Below are 24,563 nucleotides of genomic sequence, written 5' to 3'. Positions count from 1 at the left end.
ATCATTACTATAATTTTAACAAACCTAGAAAGCATATAAAGCAAACAGTAAAAGAACCCAACAGTCAACAAGTTAGTTTTCATCTAAAAACTGTAAATACTTTCCTACCAGTTAAAAAATTCAATTTGTCTGTTTAAGGTAATTTTAAATTTTTCATTTTTCTCATTTTCTTTCATTTTTTTCCCACAAGGACTCCCAAATATATAAGGAAATATTTTTTAAAGTTAAGTCATTCAAAGTAAAATGTATGTCTTTTGGGAGAAAATCTCCCTGATGTTGCACTGTCAGAAGTGTGACTCTTTCCACCACTGTCAGGGCAGTTGTCTCTGCACTCACATGTTATGGTTGTGACTTAGTCCCTGTGAGACCAACCTCCAAATCTTCACTTGTTGAGCTTAATCCAATCCTATGGAGGTGAATGGAATTTTTGTCCTTAGCTCCAACTGATGCAGGATTATAACCTTACACTGAGTCTTTACCTTACTGAAGTCTCAGGGAGAGGTACCTTTCTTTTCTGAGAAGACAACCTGATTTCTGAAGGGTTTTTGGCAAAGTGCAGCCCTGTTGCTATGTGGGTAAAACTGGACTCTCAGTCTGACACAAATAAAATAGTAACAACACTGAAAGACATTGGACAAGGACACATTCCCTAGTGAAATGGTGGATGACCTCTGCCTTGATGGGCTCAGTCTGCTTTCATTCCACCATCCTAAAGCCCAAACTGTTCTTTCTCAGGGTTTCAACACAGAGAAGTTCCATGAAATTTCACCAGCAAATGAGCCTCCACAACATTTTACAAACTGGATTTGAGGGCAGCAATGTACATGTGTTGTACACCAAGAACCAATTGCCAGAGGAGATGTTCTAGCAATGCCACACCAACGTTGGCCTCCTGCAGACTCCTCCATCCTCTGCCAAATCCAAGAAATACCTGCTCCCAAGGAGGTACTCCAGGGGGTCACTGTTGAGACACCACATTGGAAGGATACCAGTCCCTGCACCTGCTGCAGGGTCAGGTCTCGTCTCCCAGTGGCAATGCCAAGCAGACCAAAAGTGGGCAGGAAGGATCATCTGGGTGCTGGTGGCATGTCTACAAGAACATACACAGACCTGCCCTTTCCTGGGACTCTCTGGCTGCATTTCGGTCTCCTCCATTCTCATATGACCATGGGACAAAACCAGGGTCCTCATCCTTTTGGAACACTTCCTAATTCTTAATTAATTAATCAATCCTCTTTCTGCTTCCAGGAAGGATTCACCTGAGGTTCTCTTCTTGCAAAGTGGTGGGAGCAGCCCGTTACTGTAGAGCAGCTCAGTGATCACCCCAGAGGTGCCTCAGGGCAATGTCCTAGGCAGGTGTTGCAAATTTAGCTTTAAAACTCCAGAAAGTTTCTGCTAAGGCATGTAACACAAGGAAATGATTTCCCTTTATATAAATTATTAACACCTCAAATGTCCCCTAAAATCTAGTAGCAATTTTCAGGTCAAATTAATGTCAGTGGTTTAACCCACAAAGTACCACAGAAGTATCACAGAAACATAAGTTAAACATATTTACGTGGTATTCAGAGAGGTTTCACTGCCAACTACTAAACTCCAACCTTTGCATTGAAAAACCCTTCATGGCACAATAGGTACCAGCAGCATACAGAGAAATTTACCTGACCTATCCCTTCAACTTCCATGTCAGCAAGTTCTTCTGATGAAGTTAAAGGGAAGTTTTTGTGCACTTAAATAGTCACCAATTCATTAATTCCTTACGGTTGTGTTTTATTGAACATTGAGTACTTTCTATCTAGCAAATAAAAAATTAGTGCAACAATTACCTTGAAAAATGCTGTGATACAGTTAATTTGCAAAATTTTAAGCTGTCACTGCTTGCTTAAAAGAGCCAAACGACTACATTTACAGTATATACAATCCTAAATTGCAACTAATATAGTTTCTGTAACAGCACTTTCTAGAAAAGAGACTGCACATTCATGGAAGTTTATTGAAGGATTTAACTTAATTATAAAAACGCTCAAGCTGAAAATGTCTGCATTTGCTTGGACCTGTATTTCTTGGGAATATTTTGGATTCTTCAGCTTCTCTGCATTCAGGCTCTTTATGAAATCTCCAAGTCTAAAGCAAGTCATAAGTACTACATAAAACCCTCCATATATATAAAATATAGGAAGAAGGTTTGCTGTAAAAATACATCACATGCAAACTGAGACTGAATTGAGCAGACAGAATGAAGGTAAAGAAACCAAATGAAATATGTGATTTGCCCCAGTGGAAACACTTAAGTGTGCATATGTTCATTTTTAATTACACAAATAGTGAAAATTATGCCATTCAGTACAGAAAAATTTGGCTTCAGATGGAAAGCATAATTCAGGTCAAGTAACTATCTGAAGGAAAAAATTCTATAATTAAATATTGCCATTTGTATTCTTAAGACTCAGGTCTACCAGAGGTGAATTGACATCCTACCCACCCAGAAGCAAAATATAGTACTTTTCCTGAGTAGTTAGGTGGGAAAGGTTTTCAGATTACTCCAGATCCTGTGGAAGTCTCCATTTTGATGTTGTCCTGCACAGCACTGCAGTTGGTTTTACCCTTGGAAGACTGCAAAATACCAGTGTCATATTCTGTGATAAGTAAGCACATTTATTGAAATATTCATATAGAATCCTCTGATTTCTTTCAGCATATTCTGCTGACAAGATCAGCATTATGACAATCGTTAAAACTTCAGTGTTGAAAACAATTTCAAATAAATTAATCATTCCTAAACATAACAAATATTCATCCAAGAAACAAATATATGTGAGGATACAAATATGTGATGATTATTCTTAAAAACACTTTTGTTTTTGATGAGTGAAATGATTTTTTAATTATTATTTCATCACTCTTAGGCAGAAATAAAATGTATTTTTTAATTCAGAATAATAAGGGCTGATGTGTATGTTTTACGTTAGAACCAAAATATCCCTTGCCATTAATATTTTAAAGGCAGTAGCATCCTTCCTATTCAGCATTTTACACCACGTTTACCCTTCTGACAAACGCTGTTAAATACCAATTGCCACAGTCCCTCTGGTATTGCCTAGAGAATTGCAGTCTGTGACCACAGCCTGCTCAGCATCAGTTCTGCATTCTGGTTTGATCCTTTGCTAAACAAACTCTATATTGTTCGAAAGACACCCTTGAAATAAAAATGCTCAAGACTAAAAGAGATGTAGCAACTACGGCAGCAGTGGTGCAGTAAAAGTCTCATTTGATACTTTGGCATGGTCTAAATATCCGGATTGCAAATGATAATGTGTAGAAGAGACAGAGGATAGCAGAATGTTTCATAAGAAACATGACTATGCTGTTCCCGCCCAGGGAAAATCTCCCCATTTCTGAAATATACCCAAGATTTCTGTATAAAACTGAGATCTATTTGTGTCCATTCAAGTCACTATTAGTCACTGAAACTGTAAGGTAATAATTTAATAGACTTTTGATACTGTTCCTTACAGCTATAATATTTATTTACCTCTCTGCCAATCACACCATTGAAAATCACTGAGTTTCATGTTGACTTGTTACATAGCATGTCATCTTGTTAAAAGGCATGCTCAAAATGCTTTGTATCCATTTAGACTGGTGTAAAGAGTATGCTGCTTTGTGTTTAATCTCCTGTAATCCTTCCAGCATTTGTGAGAGTTACTGTATAATGGTAGTGGGAAAAAAGATGGAAGTTTTAAATTAAAATTCTTCAGGTGACATACACCATTCACTATTTATAACTTACAACCCGATTCCAATGCTTTTCTCCATAACTGTGCTCTGTCAAACTCCATCCATTCTTGCAATCTTCATTTGACCCTGGGCTCTTTTCAAGTCATGTCTCCCTTTCTCCCAAAGCTTCCAGCTCTGCAGAAGCGCATGTCTACAGATACACAGGATTGTACGAACAACCCCATCCCTCAATGGGACTGTGCACCTCACATGAACACGTGCATCAGTGCACAACCAGTAATGAAATAATTGTCTTGTTTTTCTAACAAATTAATGCTTTGCTTTTATTCCGCTTCGCAAAGCATAAAGATAATCCTCAAACGCCCAGCAAATGCACTATAACAATATCTGCTTTCATAACCGTAAACTCAAGCACATCATCTTATTCAAATGTAAAGGGAAGGGTCAGTTATTATCAGCAGCTCGGATCAGTCCCGCTGCTCACGGAAGCGACCTCAGGGGATGCAGGGATAGAGCTCGGGACCGCAGCGGTTCTGCCGTCGCCCCCCCCTCGTCCGGCCCAGGCCCGGCCGCTGTGTTATAGCGACTCCAAGTGGTTTTGAGGAGATACTGCAGTGTCCGAGAAGGCAAAGGTTACTTTGCGTCCGTTTGATTTCAACCAAACTTCACTTTACTGCCTCCTTAAGCTCGTGCACAGCTTTATCCGGCGAGTGATGACACTGATGTTATTGACCTCACTGATCTGAAGTTTATGTTTATTTGTATGCCTGTGTCTGAGTCTTTAGGTACAGGTTATTTATAGAGAGAGATACAAACACAGAAAAAAGGTTCTGAAATCTAATTTTGCAAACTCTTAAGTACATCTTTCTCTGTTGAGATGGTATACCAGGACTGGCTATCGGAATGGGTATGAGACTGGCATGGTTATGCCCAGCTGCAGGCTGACTGAACTCCCCTAAATACTCTATGATCTCTACAGCAACTAACTGCAAATTGTCAAAAATTTGCCCCTGTAATTCATCTAGATATTTTCTTACTGAGATTTTCCAAAATGAGCAGCCCATGTACCACCCCAATAGATTTTTACTGTTGTTTGTGTCTAAGCCATTTTTTCCTAGATACTTTTTACTCTATTATCTTACAGGAATGACATCTTTATAGAAAATTACCACATTTTAAAGCAGAAAGGAATACTTCCCACAGCCATATCTGAAGGGAATTTCAGGTACTCCCCCATATCACTTATTCAGTAAGTTTGTTATTATAAACAAGCAGTGAGCTATCTACAGAAATTCAGAAGATTTGCAGTGCTTAAAAAGGCTTCTTTAGGCACTGCTAACAAAGTATTTATAGACAGAATAAATTTTGGAAGCACTTATTCCCGTTCATCCAGCATACTGGGATTTGCATATACCCCTAGTCCCAGGTATATGGGTGAAGGGACTCACCTAGCAAGCATGGTCTCTGTCTGGATTTGTAAGTGAAACTGCACGTGTTTGTGTTTGGCAGTTGTCTGCCACCCTCTCATAGCCCAGTACCCGTCTCAGGATCTCTAGAACAGAGTTTTCCAAGGGTAACATATATCTGGCAGCAGGATATCATAGCCAGCTGTGAGCTGTCCCTGCGCAGCCTGGGGAGCTGGGAAAGCTCTGGAGGCAGAGAAACTGCCTTCATCAGGGTCCCTACCCATCCACCATTGTGATAGGAATGGCAGTGCTGACCACCAGCAGTCTCTCTGAGGGCTGCTCAGGTTATGGCTTAAGCAGAACTAAGTGGTGCATCCACTTTCTCTGTCTTTTGCCCTTCTGTGAAACAAGTGTAAATAATTTCAAAGGCATGGAAAATTCTGATATGGTAAAGCTTTAGGTGTCCTCTGCACAGGTGTGAAATAGATCCCATACAAGCATTTTATCAGGTCCACAATAGCAGCTGTGCTATGCAGTCCAGCTTTCTTCAGTTTTTTGCTTACAAATCTGTTTCAGGAAGAATTTTAGGCAAGGTCAACATCCACCTCCAGATTGTCCAAGGTAAAGGCCAGAGCCTGACTCCAGTAAATTGTTGGCACCTAATAAAAAGGCTAAATCATTTCTTGGAGCACAGATTGTCTCATTTAAAACAGAAAACAACTTGCAGAGCCACTACTGCTCCATAGTGAGCAGCCATTATTAGATGAATTCTCAGGGGCAAACTCGGTTGCGGTTGGTCAATCATTTAAATATTCCTATTTGACTGCCCTCATGCTGTCCAGGACATGAAGCAAATGAAGCCTGGCTGTTACCCAGATGATCCACGATGTTCTGACCAGATGGAACTTCACTTACAACATGTGTAGGTGGCTGCTGGACAATAAACAGGCTTTTGTTGTCTTTTGCTCTGATGAACTCAAGGAGGTTACTGGCAGGTTAAAACAACCACAGTCCCCAAAAGATTTTTTAATTTTTTTTAATTTATGCCAGATGAGCAGAACAGAAACAACAAAAACAAAAGGTTAAATGGATGTTTACTTTTTGTATTAGTGCTGATTCCTAGTTTTGTCACTTAACTTGAAATCAAGAAAATAAAACAAACGGCTGTATTTTTGCCCATATGCTTGTGTTTGTTTCTTTTTTTGGTCTTGAAATTATTGTGATAGCTGCTAACAGAGCTTACAGATAAAACAAAAATATTTATAGCCTCATTTTCATTTGGAGGGGAGTGTTTGGGTTTGTGCATGAATGGTAACCTCCCTTGTGCACTTCTGCACTAGTGGTCATCCTCCCTTCCAATAACTTGCAAATGAATTGGACAATTTCAATTAAATGTCATGTAAATTCTTAAAAATATCATTAAAATAATAATAAAAAAAACAGAGATAGAAATTTTGACTCCTACTGAAAGGAAAGATGCAGTGTAGGCTCCACCCTTGCTACTCATCAGGAATTTGAGAAAAGGGAGAAACATGCATGTTCACACAAATACCCATTCTGACTCTTCCACTTGCAGGAAAGGCCTTATTAGACAACAGAGAAGATGCAGATCCATGGCCAGCTAGGCCAGCCCTGCCGTGCTGTTCCTTGGAGCATGCACATGTCACAGGATCACAGAATCATTTAGATTGAAAAAGATCTTTGAGATCAAGTCCAAATTTTCACCAATCAACACTTTGTCAACCAAACTACAGCACTAAGTGCCAGATCCAGTTATCTCTTGAACACCTCCAGGTATGGTGACTCTATCACCTCCCTGGGCAGTCCATTCAAATGCTTAACAACCATTTCTGTAAATAAATTCTTTCTGATGTCCAACCTGAACCTGGTGCAGCTTGAGGCTATGTCCTCTCATCCTGTGTCTAGTTGCCTGGGAGAAGAGGCCGACCCTCACCTCGCTACAATCTCCTTTCAAGTAGTTGTAGAAAGGATAAGGTCAACACTGAACCTCCTTTTCTCCAGGCTAAACCTCCCCAGCTCACTCAGACACTCCTCATATAACTTACTCTCTAGACCCTTCCCCAGCATCATTGCCCTTCCCAGGATGCACTCCAGAATCAAAATGTCTTTCTTGTCATGAGGGGCCCAGAACTGCACACAGTATTTGACGTGCAGCCTCACCAGCACTGAGCACAGAGGGACAACCACTTCCCTAGTTCTACTGGCCATTCTATTTCTGAAACAGGCCAGGAAGACATTGGCCTTCTTGGCCACCTGGGCACACTGCTGGGTCATGTTCAGCTGGCTGTCAATCAGCACCCCCAGGTAATTTTCTTCCCCAGCCTCTAGTGCTGTAGGGGTTGTTGTGACGAAAGTACAGGACCCAGCACTTGGCCTTGTTGGACCTCATACCGCTGGCCTCAGCTCATCAATCCAGTCTGTCCAGATCCCTCTGCAGAGCCTTCCTGACCTCTAACACATCAACACTCCCACCCAACTTGATGTTGTCTGCAAACTTACTGAGAGTACAGTCCATTCCCTCGTCCAGATCATGGATGAAGATATTAAAGATATTAAACAGAACTGGGTGCAGAATAGAACGACTGGGCAGAAGGCAAAGCATATGTGGAAATCTCAGTTGCTCTCTGCACCTTCAGATTTTGTATTGGTTAGGAAAGTCCTGGCTGCTTTCAATCACAGAAGAGCCAGAATCAAACAGCTTTAAATAAAATTTACCCATTCATGACAAAGGATGCAAAAGCTGATGCCAGCACTCATGCTCTAAATAAAACTTGAAAGGAAACTTGTTTGATTGCCCCTTGCTCAGATGTAACTGCCAGGTCTAGAATCTGAACACTGATGAGTTGTATCAGCACCTCCAATCTGCACCTGGAGAAATCTGGCTTTGTTGAAAGCACTGTTAAAGCTTGCAGTAGTATGTCCAGTTCTATAATGTAAACACCCATTGGATCTGTTCCAGCAGCTCAGCTGTGTGGGGAGCGACGTCCAGATGAGAAGTTTTAATGAACATCTGGCAATTTTTTCAAATGCTTCAGCTGTCTCTCAAACAATTACATAACAGTGTCTCTGCAAGAACAGAAATAGCTGGTTTTTTCAGGAAAGAAGATGGAAAATAGGCATTGCTCAATATAAATCTTGTTATTTTCCTGTAGTTCTACACAAAGTATAGGTTGATTTCTGGAAATGCCCCATTTGTGCTGGAATAAGGAACAAATCATAGTTGCCAGAAGGCACAAACTTGGCAGTCTATGACTTTCCATATTTTCCTGCTGTCGAATATTATTCTGCTAATTTTAATTCTGCAATTCTTCCTTTGAAAAAAATCTTATTTTTGAGAGCTATCACATGTTTGTGAGGTTGAGGAAGATGGATTTTCAAAGAGTCATTGGTACATTTGTATTTTCATTTCCTTGAGCATGAAGGAGAAGCATAAGATGACAGGAAAATTTAAGGAACAGTTGTATCTAAAAATCCAAAACTTATATAGGCAGATTAAGCCTCTTGTTACCTTGGATAGCTGGTGCCAGAATGGTATTTATGCATAGAAAAGGAAATGTGCTGTGGTGAGGGGCTGTGCCAGCGTTTCCTATAGAAGTCATCTGTGATGGATGAAGGGGGGATCACAGAGAAGGGGGGAAAGTTTTGTATTTTACCCTAGTAAATGGAGACACTTTTAATAAGAAATAGTGGAGTAGAAACTAGTTTCTAAACCCAGAGAAATCCTGGCTTGAAAGTGTTTCCACAAACTTACATTGAAGGTTTAATACAGAGTGATAAACTGCTCCAAGCAAGTGGATATACAGGAAAAATGCTCATTGGAAATGCTCTTGCCTTTTTGAAGTGGGGAAAATCCTCAAGACAGCATGATCAGCCTTGGAGAGGAAAAAAGACAGAGGATAAATACACACGGGAAAGAGGTATGCAGAGATGAAATTACCTGTCCTGTATGTCTGTGATGCTCACCAGACACTTGAGTCAATTAGAGATGTTAAGGCTGGGCAATGAGCAGTGAAACCATTGTATGTAGTTGTGATGAGCACCATATGCACAGCCCATTCATGCCAAACCACTTTCTGAAGCAATTTCTGACCAGACTCCAGCACTAGCTCACATCTGTCTAGTCCTGAGTGAGCAAAACTCCACTTTCAGTTCTGTGGGGTAGGAAGTGATGGTAAGGAGAGGTGATGGGAGAGGTCAATCAGGCTTTAAGAAGCCCATGGGAACCAGAATGAATTTTGGAGGACTGGGCTTGTAGGCCAGGATAAGACATAGAGGTTTCAGTGGTCTATGGGTAAAGATCTCTCTGTTCCTCCTTGTTTCTCACAAACTCCTCATCCTCCTGGTTTATCTGATCCGAGACTTTCTTTTCTACCCCATCTCCATAATTACATGGATTATTCAAATAAATAATTACCATTGTTGCTTCATAATTTATCACCTTACAGATAAACAACACCCTAGAAGGTAATTTTCAAGACAGGCTGTAGTGTCCTGAAGAATTTCACCAGGTCAATTGAGCTAAATGTATCTTTAATGGAGGTAGCTGAGCTGATGACTGGTAAAACAGTCCTACTCTGGGCTGTGATTTGAGCTTTGCTGAGGAACTCAAGGCTCCAGCTGAGGTTTGGCAAGGAAAGGGGAGCATGCAGCATGCACAGATATTATTGCTGCTGATGTCCTCTCTGAGTTTTTCTTACACTGGGTACCATCTCCAACAGAAGATCATACCTCTTGGCTCTCACCTCTGTGTTATCCAGGGCTTCCTTCCGTCCAAGTATTTTCTAACCTTTCTCTCACTTTTGCTTGGCTCTTTTACTTAAATTGCACACTTAAAGCACGCAATGCTCACTAAAGTGGTTTAAGGGAAAACAATAACCTGATTGATTAAGTTCACAAATCTAGCTGAAAGTTTTTAATGCTGTCAGGACTTTAATCATGCAGTCATTACTACACAGACAAGTTTGGCTGTAATAATTAGTTTTGAAACATTTTTGTTGCAGGTACAATAGGTTAGTACACCTAAACAAGTGCACTGCAGAGTGCAGTCAGTATCAGAAAACCCACTATTTTTGTCTGGCACTGCCATGGTTTTACAAATCTAACATAATACAGGGTTGGAACGGTAACAGAGCCCTTGAGAAGTGGAGACACAGGATGCAATATGGAGGAGTAAACTCATGGGATGATAAGAGACCAGGCACAGGCCCGGCGCTGGAGACCACAAAGGTACAAACAAAGGTACCAGCCAATTAAAGAAATGCAGCTTTGGAGAAAACTTATGACAACAAGGAGAACACAGAAATAGTATCTGACATACCTAAAAGACACAAATACAGTTCATTAAGATGTAATGTGGATTTGCAGGCCAGCAGGAAAAGAGTAAGATTTAAAAGCATGTTAGCAAGCCCACAAAAAGGAAGCAAGAAACCATCATGATGAATGCTCTTTCAGTGAAGGACTCAGGATCTGACAACTTTCCTTAAGACTCACGGCACCACCACCAGAATCAAAGTACCAACCACAGTAGCCAGAAGACTATGGGAACATTAAGCAAAACATTGTGAAAAGAGGTAGAAGCTAAGAAGTGTGTATATACTGATTTTAACTGTGTTATCATTATTGATACTTTTTCTGCAAGAACGTATTCCTTCCCTTTCTGTAATAGTTACTAATAATTCTTGGATTAGACTGCTGAGATTTGATTTCTACTAACAGCAAACTATTGGCTTTATACACAAGGTGAGTTTCCTTTCTGTCCTTAAATAAGGGGAACCCTGCACACTTTGATGGGTCCAGGATATTTTACCATGTATGATCGATTAATAGACACATACAGGAGATGAGAGGCACTTTTGGCATCCAGCACCAGCAGCCAGTGTCCCGGCCTGCAGTGCCAGGACATCTCCTTTAGAGCAATGCTGCCCCCCTGGACAGTCACCCCCTCAAGAGGCTGATCACACTCAGTTCCTCTCACTTTCTGAGAAGAGATTTAGAGGGCAAAATCCTGTCAGAACAGCTGGGTCAGGAGCAAAGTGGGCCATCAATATCCCTTCAACATAAATCCCTCAGTTGTGCAGGGGCTGAAAATGGCATTTCGTAGTTGCTGAGATAACTGTGCTAGCAGAAAAAGGGATCTCTAGTTTAGCTTTCACTGAACTCCAGGTCCAGTTTATGGACTTACTATTAACAGCTGTGAGCAGGTACACAGTGCTTGCTCTTGCTGAGATTTCAGGGCACTTGAGTAGGGAAAGAGTTAGTGCTGTCTTCTGCAGACAACCAAGTCAGCAGCCTCTGGGTACCAGTCTCTGGTCTAGTCAAAACTTCCCCAAAATCTTCTGCGTAAGTCACGAAGATCTGCCCAAACAACTCTGGAGCACATAGCCAAGATACTCAGGCTGAACTTCTGTTAGGCAGTGATACAGCATGAGTTTAGTCTGCTGACAGCAAAATAGCATCCTGAGGGATAGGCCTTATACTAATATTTCAAACGCCATTCGGGTTTTACCCTGTTTCTGCAGAGCTATCATGAGGACCAGGTCTCCCAAGGTGCCATTTCCACAGTCCTGGGCAATGAGGCTCAGCTCCCAGTAGAAAAAAAAGTACAAAAGGTACACTTACACAACACAAAAGCAAGTTGCATCATGGCATTAATTTAAACCCTCAGGATCATTTAACTAGCATCATCAAGCATCTCTCCATTGCCACAGCATCCCTCGCTTCAAGAGGCAACTGCAATTTTTTAAGAACAATTGGGGGAAAAAAACCAACACACGCTCACACAAAGCCCCAACAACAGCAAGATTTTCTCCAGCTCTTTATATCCAAGTTAAAACAAAACCAAAACAAAGAACTTATGACACATGTCCTAGTTGAGCAGGAGGGACCAGCTGACACTATGTGTGGGTGATCAAAGCTGTGTATTCTACCCCCTCTATTCATTCCCCAAGGACAATGGGCCATTAGCAGCAGCTGCCCAGGGAGTCACTATCACCTTCACACTCAGCCTGAGGGGGCGGAGCTGCTAATGGGCCATCTACAGTTCAATACCCCCTGGCTCCCAGAGTTAATCACCCATTGTGTGAGTCCCCTCCCAGGGGGAGGGACTGGGTGCTCCCTGAGGGCACATAAGTGGTGGGTAAGAAGACTTTGGTAACTTCTCATCGGATCCAGAGGAGCAGCAGGACCTCGACAGGAGGAGATCACCGCTCTCGCCCAGACCACAGCCCTCACCTGCACCAACAGGTTTTTCATTTCCTTTTGTTCTGGACTTGGGGGAGCCACAGGGGTCTCAGCACAAGGGCAAACAAACCCTCTTGGGTTTGTGCCCCAGGACACCGGGTTATACTGCTGGGTCTTTGTGAGTTGAAAACAATTTCCCTTTTGTGTCAGTGTTTTTATTGTAATATTATTATTAAATTTTAGGTCTGACTTATAATCTCTCTCTCGTGGTGAGTTCATTTCCCCTGCTGGTTTGCCTTTAAACCAGCACATCTTTTGGCGCCCAATGTGGGGCCACAAGAGAGAGGTCAGAATCACAATTTTATTTTGTGTATTTGGATACAGAAACTCCCTGACTACCATGTTGCTTGATGTATTCATGTGGATGGTGTATCTGGGCCTGTTCATATTTTGACACATGGGGAACCATTTGCCTATTCTGATGCTCTCTTTAATACCAGGGAGAAGGATCAAAATTGCTTTATTAATATACTATGTTTATGTTGTCATAACATCAGAAGCAATGAATTTCATTGTGAATGTATATTCAGTCTGGTTTGCCTGTCCTGGTTTGGGTTGTTACCTCTGGGGTCTCATTAAAAATAGCACCTAGTCTGTGGGGAAAACAGGCGGAGATGGTTACTTCCACCTTTTCACCTCTGCTACAACAATCATTGAAAATATTGAGCTTCCTTTTGATGTTAGGGACAGCATAATCTTGCTGTTAGTGCTGTTAGTGTTGCTTTTTCGCCTCTGTACTGTATACACCATGTTTAGAGTCAGAACTGGGCTTTCTAAGGAGGCTTGCTGGAGGCCTGCCCTGGGAGCGGATGATGTTGAGTGGCACGGGAAGTGGGAAGATATGGGCCAGTATTTGGAGACCTTCTCTCCTCAAATGATCTGGAAATTCACCCCGGAACAACTGCAGGACCCTGCCAAAATGCTAAGCTATGTGAAAGGAAGATGCTCTGGCAGTCCCAGAGATGTGCAGCTCACAGCAACCTGCTGGGCCCTGGCCACTGCCTACTGCACACTGCTTGGTGTGGTACAGCATCATCAGGAGGAGGAGAAAAGGAGCAAATCCACAGGCACCATGTCCACCCAGACTATGACTGAGCCAGAGAGGAAGAGAGATACATCAACCAGCACCACGTCCACCCAAACCACGGCTGAGCCAGAGAGGAAAAGAGATACATCAACCAGCACCATGTCCACCCAAACCACGGCTGAGCCAGAGAGGAAAAGAGATACATCCACCAGCACCACGTCCACCCAAACCACGGCTGAGCCAGAGAGGAAAAGAGATGCATCAAACAGCACCACGTCCACCCAAACCACGGCCGAGCCAGAGAGAGAGGGAAACAAATCAACCAGCACCATGTCCACGCAGACCATGGAGGAGCCAGAAGGACAACAGAAACCGATAGCAGTTGCCCCTGTCCAGAAAAGAAAATCAAAGACCAAATCAGTTTGTATAGTGAATGACGAGGAAGAGTCAGGACCTTCACCTCAAGCAGAAGAAATGGAGCCAGAAATAATCACCCAGTCCCTATCCCTGGGAGAGTTGCGTGAGCTTCGGAGAGAGTTCACACAACAGGCAAATGGGTCCATCTTGACCTGGCTGCTTCGAATCTGGGATGCTGCAGCCAATGATACAATTCTAGATGGGAGTGAGGCAAGGCAGCTGGGATCCCTGTCTCCAGATGTGGTCATTGATCAGGGCATTGGAAAGAGACAGGAAACTCTCAGCCTCTGGCGGCGACTGTTGTAAAGCGTGAGGGAGAGATATTTTTGTAAGGAGGACCTCCACATACAGCAAGGACAGTGGAACACAATGGAACAAAGTATCCAGTGCTTAAGGGAATTAGCCGTACTGGAGATAATCTTTTCAGAGGAGGAGAGATTCCCTAAAAGTCCAGATGGTGTCCAGTGCACATCCCAGATGTGGTTAAAATTTGCACGACTTGGGCCAGAAATGTATTCTCGCTACCTTGCAACATTGCAGTGGAGAGAGGGAGAAGACAAGGTGGGTGCACTGGTCAGCAAACTCAGGATTTATGAAGACACTGTCACTGCTCCATTATGAGCCCATGTCTCAGCTGTGGAAACAAAACTGGCTGAACTGGAAGAGAAGATTAAGGAAGGACTCTTTCATATCTCTCCAGAACAAACGAGAGTCTCTGCCATCAGAAGCAGGCGTCTTCTGGCTAAGGAGAAAGGGTACACTCCACGTGGCAATCTGTGGTTTTACCTCCATGAGCATGGAGAAGATATGAGGAAGTGGGATGGAAAACCCACCTCTTCCTTAGCAGCTCGGGTACGTGAATTGCAGAGGCACAACTAACACAGGGAATTCTTCAAGGTTGAAGGCTGCTCCAGTCTCTCGTGGGCAAGGCTCCAGACAGTATAGGAATGATGATGTTATGCCCGACCCTCTTGAAGGAACCTCCCGGTCATATTCACAGGGAGAGCACAGTGAGTACCATGACCAGGACTAGGGGGGCCCTGCCTCTAGCCAGGTAGAGGAGAGGGACAATCAGGTTTATTGGACTGTGTGGATTTGGTGGCCTGGCACATCAGACCCACAGAAATACAAAGCTTTAGTGGACACTGGTGCACAATGCACATTGATGCCATCAGGATACATCGGGGCAGAATCCATCTCTATTTCTGGGGTGACAGGGGGATCTCTGCAGCTGACTGTACTGGAAGCTGAAGTCAGCTTGACTGGGAAGGAATGGCATAGACACCCCATTGTGACTGGTCCAGAAGCCCCATGTATCCTTGGCATAGACTACCTGAGGAATGGATATTTCAAAGACCAAAAGGGACTGCGTTGGGCCTTTGGCATAGCTGCTGTGGAGACAGAGGAAATCAGACAGCTGAGCACCTTGTCTGGCCTCTCAGAGGACCCTTCCGCTGTGGGACTGCTGAAAGTTGAAGAACAATTGGTACCGCTGACCACAGCCACAGTGCACCGTCAGCAATACCGCGCTGACCGAGACTCTGTGACCCCCATACACAAGATGATTCGTGAGCTGGAGAGCCAAGGGGTGGTCAGCAAGACTCACTCACCCTTTAATAGCCCCATATGGCCAGTACGAAAGTCCAGTGGAGAGTGGAGGCTGACAGTGGATTACCGTGGCCTCAATGAGGTCACACCCCCTCTGAGCGCCACTGTGCCGGACATGCTGGAGCTTCAGTATGAGCTGGAGTCCAAGGCAGCCAAGTGGTATGCCACTGATATTACCAATGTGTTTTTCTCTGTTCCGTTGGCAGCAGAGTGCAGGCCACAGTTCGCTTTCACCCGGAAGGGGGTGCAGTACACCTGGAATTGACTGCCCCAGGGGTGGAAACACAGTCCCACCATTTGCCATGGACTGATCCAGACTGCACTGGAAAAGGGTGAGGCTCCAGAACATCTACAGTACATCGATGACATCATTGTATGGGGAACTGTCTCGGTTTGAGGGGAAAAAACCAAAATGTTTTACCCACAAGCAGAGGAGGGGCCTCCTCCACGATAATTACACCACTCTTTATCAAATTTAAGAAAAGGAATTTTAATACAAGAAGGATAACTGCTATACATATATATATATATATATGTATATGTAAACAGACTAGTGCAACCCACTTCCCCAACACCACAAGAGAAATAAAAAAACCAACAAAACAACAACAAAACCCAGCAGGTTTTCCTCCGGGAGGAAAGGTTATACTTAAGTGTCCATGTCACAGCCCGGCTGGCTGCAGAGTGAGTTTCAGTCCCTCTCCAGCGAGACAGACGAGCAGTGAGCTTTCAGATGGACTCAGTCTCTTCCCCCTGTGTTCCCCGTCCAAGAAGCAGAAAGGTACGAGCAACCAGAAGCAAATCCAAGGCAGGCAACAGCAGCACCACGGCACAAAAAAAAGTAGTCCGGGGTAGGCAGCAGCGAGACAGCCAGGAAAACCCCAGCAGTAACCAGCAGGGCAGCCTGCCTCCTTGGAGTCCCCGCTCCCGTGTTCCGCCGAGCCAAAAAAAACCCAAAAGAGACAAACCTGCCCCCACCCGAGCGATCAACAGTTAACTGCTTCTTTTGTTAACCGCTGGCCTGGGCAGTTAAGTGGCAGGGGAGAGAATTTACATAATAATCCCAAACAGGGTGAGGCTCCAGAACATCTACAGTACATCGATGACATCATTGTATGGGGAACACAGCAGGAGAAGTTTTTGAGAAAGGAAAGAAGATAATCCAGATTCTCCTAAGAGCTGGTTTTGCCATTAAACAAAGTAAGGTCAGGGGACCTGCTCAGGAAATTCAGTTCCTAGGAGTGAAGTGGCAAGATGGGCATCGTCAGATTCCAACAGAGGTGATCAACAAAATTGCAGCTATGTCCCCACCGACCAGCAAGAAGGAAACTCAGGCTTTCCTAGGCGCTGTGGGCTTCTGGAGGATGCATATCCCTGAGTACAGTCAGATTGTAAGCCCTCTCTACCTTGTGACATGGAAGAAGAATGATTTCCAGTGGGGCCCTGAACAACAACAAGCCTTTGAGCAGATTAAACAGGAGATTACCCATGCAGTAGCCCTTGGGCCAGTCAGGACAGGACAGGATGTGAAGAATGTGCTCTACACTGCAGCCGGGGAGAATGGCCCATCCTGGAGCCTCTGGCAGAAAGTACCTGGGGAGACTCGAGGACGACCGCTGGGATTCTGGAGTCGGGGATACAAAGGATCTGAAGCCAGCTACACCCCAACTGAGAAAGAGATCCTGGCAGCTTATGAAGGAGTTCGAGCTGCCTCAGAAGTGATTGGCACTGAGGCACAGCTCATCCTGGCACCCCGACTACCAGTGTTGGGCTGGATGTTCAGAGGAAAAGCTCCTTCTACCCATCACGCCACTGATGCCACATGGAGTAAGTGGATCGCTCTGATCACGCAGCGAACACGGATAGGGAACCCTAATCGCCCTGGGATTTTGGAAATCATCACCAACTGGCCGGAAGGTGAGAGTTTCGGATTGTCCTCTGAAGAAGAAGAGGAGCAGGTGACACGAGCTGAGGAGGCCCCACCATATAACCAGCTGCCAGAAGAGGAGAAGCGATATGCTCTCTTCACAGATGGCTCCTGCCGCATTGTAGGGACAGATCGGAAATGGAAAGCAGCTGTATGGAGTCCTACACGGCAAGTTGCAGAAGCGACTGAAGGACAGGGTGGATCAAGTCAGGTTGCAGAGCTGAAAGCTGTTCAGCTGGCTTTGGATATCGCTGAACGAGAGAAGTGGCCAAGACTCTACCTTTACACTGACTCGTGGATGGTGGCCAATGCTCTGTGGGGATGGCTGGAGCGTTGGAGAAAGGCCGGCTGGCAGCGCAAAGGGAAACCCATCTGGGCGGCTGAGATGTGGCAGAACATCGCTGCCCGGGTAGAGAAGCTGAGTGTGAAGGTCCGTCACGTAGATGCTCATGTACCCAAGAGCCGGGCTAATGAGGAGCGTCGTAACAACGAGCAGGTGGATCGAGCTGCCAGGATTGAAGTCTCTCAGGTAGATCTGGATTGGCAGCATAAAGGTGAATTGTTTCTAGCTCGATGGGCCCATGATGCCTCTGGTCATCAGGGCAGAGATGCGACATACAGATGGGCTCGTGACCGAGGGGTGGATCTAACCATGGACAGTGTCTCAGGTTATCCATGACTGTGACACATGTGCTGCCATCAAGCAGGTCAAGTGGGTGAAGCCTCTATGGTATGGTGGACGGTGGTCGAAATACAGGTATGGGGAGGCCTGGCAAGTTGACTACATCACACTTCCTCAAACACGCCAAGGCAAGCGCTACGTGCTTACTATGGTAGAGGCAACCACTGGATGGCTGGAGACATACCCCGTATCTCACGCCACTGCCCGGAATACCATCCTGGGCCTTGAGAAACAAGTCCTGTGGAGACACGGCACCCCAGAGAGAATAGAGTCTGACAATGGCACCCACTTCAAGAACAGCCTCATAGACACCTGGGCCAGAGAGCACGGCATTGAGTGGGTGTATCATATCCCCTACCATGCACCAGCTGCTGGGAAAGTTGAGCGATGTAATGGACTGCTGAAAACCACTTTGAAGGCGTTGGGTGGGGGAACTTTCAAACACTGAGAGCTGCATTTGGCAAAGGCCACCTGGTTGGTCAACACCCGGGGCTCCATCAATCGAGCTGGCCCTGCCCAATCAGAACTCTTGAATATTGTAGATGGAGATAAAGTCCCTGTGGTCCATATGAGAGGTATGTTAGGAAAGACTGGGTTAGTCCCACCTCAAACAAAGGCAAACCCATCCGAGGGATTGTTTTTGCTCAAGGACCTGGTTGCACTTGGTGGGTAATGCAAAAAGATGGAGAAACACGTTGTGTACCACAAGGGGACCTAATTTTGAGTGAGAAGAGTTTGTAATGTTTCATTGTATATATGTATATATAGGTAAAAGGGGAATTAAATTTGGGAATGACTAGATGGTGTAGAATAAGGGGTGGATAATGTCCTAGTTGAGCAGGAGGGACCAGCTGACACTGTGTAAGGGTGATCAAAGCTGTGTATTCTACCCCCTCTATTCATTCCCCAAGGACAATGGGCCATTAGCAGCAGCTGCCCAGGGAGCCATTATCACCTTCACACTCAGCCTGAGGGGGCGGAGCTGCTAATGGGCCATCTACAGTTCAATACCCCCTGGCTCCCAGAGTTAATCACCCATTGTGTGAGTCCCCTCCCAGGGGGAGGGACTGGGTGCTCCCTGAGGGTACATAAGTGGTGAGTAAGAAGACTTTGGTAACTTCTCGTCGAATCCAGAGGAGCAGCAGGACCTCGACAGGAGGAGATCACCGCTCTCGCCCAGACCACAGCCCTCACCTGCACCAACAGGTTTTTCATTTCCTTTTGTTCTGGACTTGGGGGAGCCACAGGGGTCTCAGCACAAGGGCAAACAAACCCTCTTGGGACACTGGGTTATACTGCTGGGTCTTTGTGAGTTGAAAACAATTTCCCTTTTGTTTCAGTGTTTTTATTGTAATATTATTATTAAATTTTAGGTCTGACTTATAATCTCTCTCTCGTGGTGAGTTCATTTCCCCTGCTGGTTTGCCTTTAAACCAGCACACACATTATTGCAAATAAGCATGATTTTGTCAGGAAAATAACATGCTCTGTCATCAGCTCTCCTTCTACTAGAAGCCATTGACATTCAACATCAGCAGCTCGGGTCAAAAGGAGGCAGAAAAACATGGTCAGCACTATCAGGGGCAAGAAATAATAGATTTTATGAAATATCTAAAAGTTCTTTGTCTTCTTCCTGTGGTATGTGAAGTCAACTTATTTAGGAACAGAGCATCTCTTCTATTTTTACAGTTCTGCAGACAGTACAGAAAAAGGGTTTCAAAACTCTTTGAGGGAAGTGGTAGTTGAAATGTTCTCTATCTTGTAGCACTCTGGCACAATGTGAGCCTTTAGCATTGTTTACCAGCCACAGTTGCTAATTTTGGCAGGCTCTTACATACTCCTGTATAATTGAAGAGACAATCATGATCACCTAGTCCATCTTTGTGCACAGTGTGACCAGTTCTTAATTTCTGCATTACACTTATTGATTTCTGCATTACACTTATTATTTTCTGCATTCCTCCTAGAACAACTGTTAAGCTATGGTATGTTTTCAAGAAAGGTTCTTGCTCTTGATTTCATATCAAGTGCTAAAGATCCTGTCTGTTTTCTGCATCATATTCCCCATAAAGAGGGCAGGTTTAGATTAGATATAAGGAAGAAATTCATTACTGTGAGGGTGGTGAGGTCCTGGTACAAGTTGCCCAGAGTTGTGGATGCCTGTTCCTGGAAGTTTTCAAGGCCAGGTTGTATGTGGCTTTGAGCAATCTGGTCTTGTGGAAGGTGACCCTGCCCATGGCAAGGGATTGGAACTAGGCAAGCTTTAAGGTCCCTTCCAACACAAACCATTCTGTGATTCCCCAACCATGACATTCCTTAGCACAGGTACACCTAAACAATGGGAGATTAAAAACAAACATGCTCCAGACATCACCACTCGAGCCCCTTGGATGAGAAGAAATAAAAATGGGAGTACTGTTTTTGCCACACATCAAATCAACAGGCTTTTGGAGGAAAAGGGGGAAACCATGGGGACTGGATGTGGCAGAAGATGCTGTGCAGGCTGGTAGCTTTGGAGGAGCTGGACAGAAGGTGGACGGGTTGAAGAGTAGGGCTGTGTGGATGAGATGCCTGTACCGCAGTGGGGAGGAGGAGATCAAATCAGATGAAAGGAGAGCTAATGAGCAAAAACTCGTGCAATCCCTGATAAATCTGTGCCTGTGATACGAAATATCTCACTTTGAAGGTCCCAGAGTCACCACTGACACCTTCACTTTGTAATTAGACTCACCTAGGGATTCGCACATAAACATTGACACTGCTTCAAGACAGACTTGCTATCCATTTCTGCAGCTTAAAGCATTACTTACCCTTTCCCCTGAAGTTACAATGCATGCAAGACTAAAGCAGGAAACCAACAAAGAGATCTACCGGTCTTAAGTTTTCTTACCAGACCATGACTGACATTCCTCATCTTTGTGGAAAAAAAAACCCACAGCCAAAGCACAAAATGCCAACCAATCAATACCTCCTTGACTGCTTGCTCTCTTTTTACAGGCCATACCACTAAGCTAGCTCTTTTACACTCAGGCAACTCTTGAAATCTCATGAATGTTTCTGTTCTGCACTCTTGCCTTTGGAAGGGTGAAGTGTTTTAGTTTTACCCTTCTGCCTGTTTTTATTTTAATTCTCCTGAAACTGTGCACCTGAGACCTGGGCATTACTGTGTTAGTATTCCTTGTTGGTTCTCTAGCAGGCTCTTCACAGCTTTCTCTGAAGTAATTCTATTTATCCTGAAGATCATACATAAGAGTGTAGCCACCAATTTGAAAATTAACTGGAAATACAAATAATTCATCAAGCTCATAAGGAAAACAAAGCGGACATTGTGGCCGGTCATTCCAACAGCCACACGGAGACATATGGGAAAAGGCAGAGGCCCCCTCACCACAGCTATCCACTTCTGTTTATCCTCCAAGATACATTCACATAGCAAAGCCTGTGTTATGGGCATTTGGCTGCAAAACATATCACTCAGTCATGTGTTCAGATAGGAAAAGAAGAGTAGTTACTATGTTTATATTCATTTTCCTCTGCAAATACGTGTTAGTCTGTATGCTGCTTTCAACAACAAATGTCAAGACCACAGCTCTCAGGTCATCCATTACAACCACTCATTTAACTACAGAAGCAATTAAAAAAATCTACTTTATGATAGACAATTAAATCTAATAATCCACTTTTTATGCTTTGAAACATATTGTCCTGGTTACAGGGGCCGGCACGAGTTTATCACTATGTGGGTGTAACCAAAACTGTGTATGCTACACCCTCTACATCATTTCTGATGAACAGTTAATAATGGATCATTTGCAGCAGTTGTCCAGGGCACACCTGACACCTCAGGCTACAAGCTGGGTGTTAAAGAACCCTGTGAGATAGGGGAGTGCTTCTGTCTTCACACCAATGACTCAGCTGTGATAACTCTCCTCCAGGGAGGCATTAGTCCCTTCACACTCACCCTGAGGGGTCATGTCTGTTAATGGGCCATTAGGGACTGGCACAATAGGCAGCTGCAATGACCTAGACCATCAAAGATTCAAAAAAATCCCATGATTGACAGAGTTAAATCACCCATTGTGAAACTCCTAGCCCTAGGAGAGGTACTGGGCATTCCCACCTGAATCTGAGCACATATAATCTTCAGGTTTTGTGACTTCTGGTACCACTCGCTGGATGCAAGAGGAGGACCAAAACCTCAACAAGACTGCGGCTGCCACTCTTAACAAAGCTGCAATCATTACTTTGACAGAATTGTGACTATCATCCTTGCCAACAGGTTTCCTTTCCTTTTACTTTTTACTTAGGGGGACCACATGGTGCTCAGCACAGGGGTTAATGAACACCATTCTATTTGTGTCCCAGGGTGCTGGGTTATACATCTGTTTTTGTGGGTTAAAATCAGGGTTTTTTCCTTATGATTGCATTTATTGTAATCTTTTCAGTAAATTGTAACTCTGACTTGTAATCTCTCTTGAATTGGTTCCTTTCTCCTGATGGTTTACCTTTAAACCAGCACATATATCAATAGCTAACATTTGTTTTCCAGCAGAAAGCCTCATACCTTTAAATGTCAGCACAAAGAATAACATTCAGCTCTCTGACTCCATTTTCACAGACAAGTCACTGATCTCTCAGAATTACAGCAACTGGTTAGGCAAATGCTTGTTTATAATTTCTGTCTCTTGAAAAAATACACACTTCCTCTTTAGTTAAAATCACTCAAACTAGGCAATGAACACAGCCCTCTGGTGCTACATCTCTGCCTTTAATAACTAATTGTTTCTGGCTGCCTTTTATATCCACTGCACATTTCTGTAACCTATTGCTTTATTCATGTGTTACCAGCCAAAGACAACAACCCTCACAGCCACAGCAGGCACAGCACAAACACCTCATGCTCTCCTCTTTGATACTCTGGGGTATACAGTACATTGTTAATATATCAGGGCTGGGCTTGAAGCACATGGTGAAACATCTCAGCACATGGTAGACTGCCATAGGAAGAAAAAAACAAAACAAAAACCACAGAAACATTTTTAGCCTCCATCCAGAAGCCAGAAAAGTTAACAGAAAGGACAGGAACCATTTTGCAGCCCAAAATTGCTGATAAACTTCATTGGCCCAACGTATCTTCATTAACAAAGAAAACTCTGCTAACAGCAGTCTCCTCATAAGTACTTTTATGTCGTCTCCTCATCAGTAGTTTCATGTCATGACATAACATCTGGGTGGGCTTTTGTTACACATCTGAATATTTATTAAATTTTGCTCAAAATGCATAGCATTAGAAGAAAAAGGATGAAAACTGAATAAGAGCATTTTCTCTTCTTACCATATTGTAGTGTTTTGAAACAAATATGAAACTGAAGACTTCATCCTAGATCTGTAACATAAAAGCAAAGTTCATATTTATTTTATACTAACAAAATCCAAAGTGTATGAAGTGCTAAGTTGGGTCTTCATTGTTTATCTCATACCTGCTGTCGTTTACTGAACACACACTGCTTCTCCTTTTGATTCTTGCTGATACTGGTTTCCTGTAGGTGCAAAAAATGAAAACTGAGCCATGGTTTCTTTTCTAACAGAACCTGAACATTGTAAAAAGGAAACAGGAAGAAGAAAGTTATTTTCTAATATAGTCAAGCTCTTTCCAAAGCACTGCTCTTTCTACAATGTTCTTGTTATTTGTTTTATTCCCTCAGTTATCTTTTCCTCTCATAGCTTGAGATGTTTTTAATACTTTTCCTTCCTTTTACTTCATGGGCTTCTGAGTATTGCTTTCTGCCACATGTCCCTTACTACTGCATTCACAAAGCTCAGCTTCTGACTTGCATAGTGGCCTGCATTTGAGCTGTAGCTCTGGCTGTTTCAGCTATAAAAATTGTGTGTGTCCTTGGGGCTCAACTGCAGTCATGTCCCCCAGCTGCAGTGAAGTTTTGAAGTGCTAGGAATTAAAATAGCTTCTCTCTCAGTTCTACCCATCTTCCTAGTAATGTTCAGAAGTGTGACATTCTATATGGTTCAAAGAAAGTGAATAGAAATAACAACAGATTGGAAATAGCACAAATGCAGCTATTACAGAGAAGCCAAAACTCCAAACAGCATTCATGTACAGAGACCCTTCCTCCCTTATTCATTTTCCTGAGCAAAACCTTTGCTGTTGTCCAAGGAGACCAAATCCAGACAGAAATAGGGCATTTATGCAGAAGGTTTCAGGCAGGTTGCACTCTCCATTCCCCATGCTGAAGATGTATCTGGCCAGGGAGAGAGCCAGCCTCGCTCGGAAGCCCAGTGATAAGACTCCTTCAGCAGAATAGGAGCCCTGGACTCCGGTTCTTAGTAGTAGCAGTACTACACTAATTACCCAGTTATTAGCATACCAGGTGATAGTGTGGCAGCAACCTAGTCAGCTACCCCTCTTGGCCAATGATCATCAATTCTGTGCCTTGTGTCCCTAAAACATTGGGAAACAGCATATTCCCAAGGCTGCTCTTC

The sequence above is a fragment of the Pithys albifrons genome, chromosome 2 (genome assembly GCF_047495875.1).
Source record: "Pithys albifrons albifrons isolate INPA30051 chromosome 2, PitAlb_v1, whole genome shotgun sequence".
In the NCBI taxonomy this organism is placed as follows: Eukaryota; Metazoa; Chordata; class Aves; order Passeriformes; family Thamnophilidae; genus Pithys; species Pithys albifrons.
The sequence above is the reverse complement of the archived record's forward strand: the minus strand, read 5'-3'. Positions refer to the sequence as shown.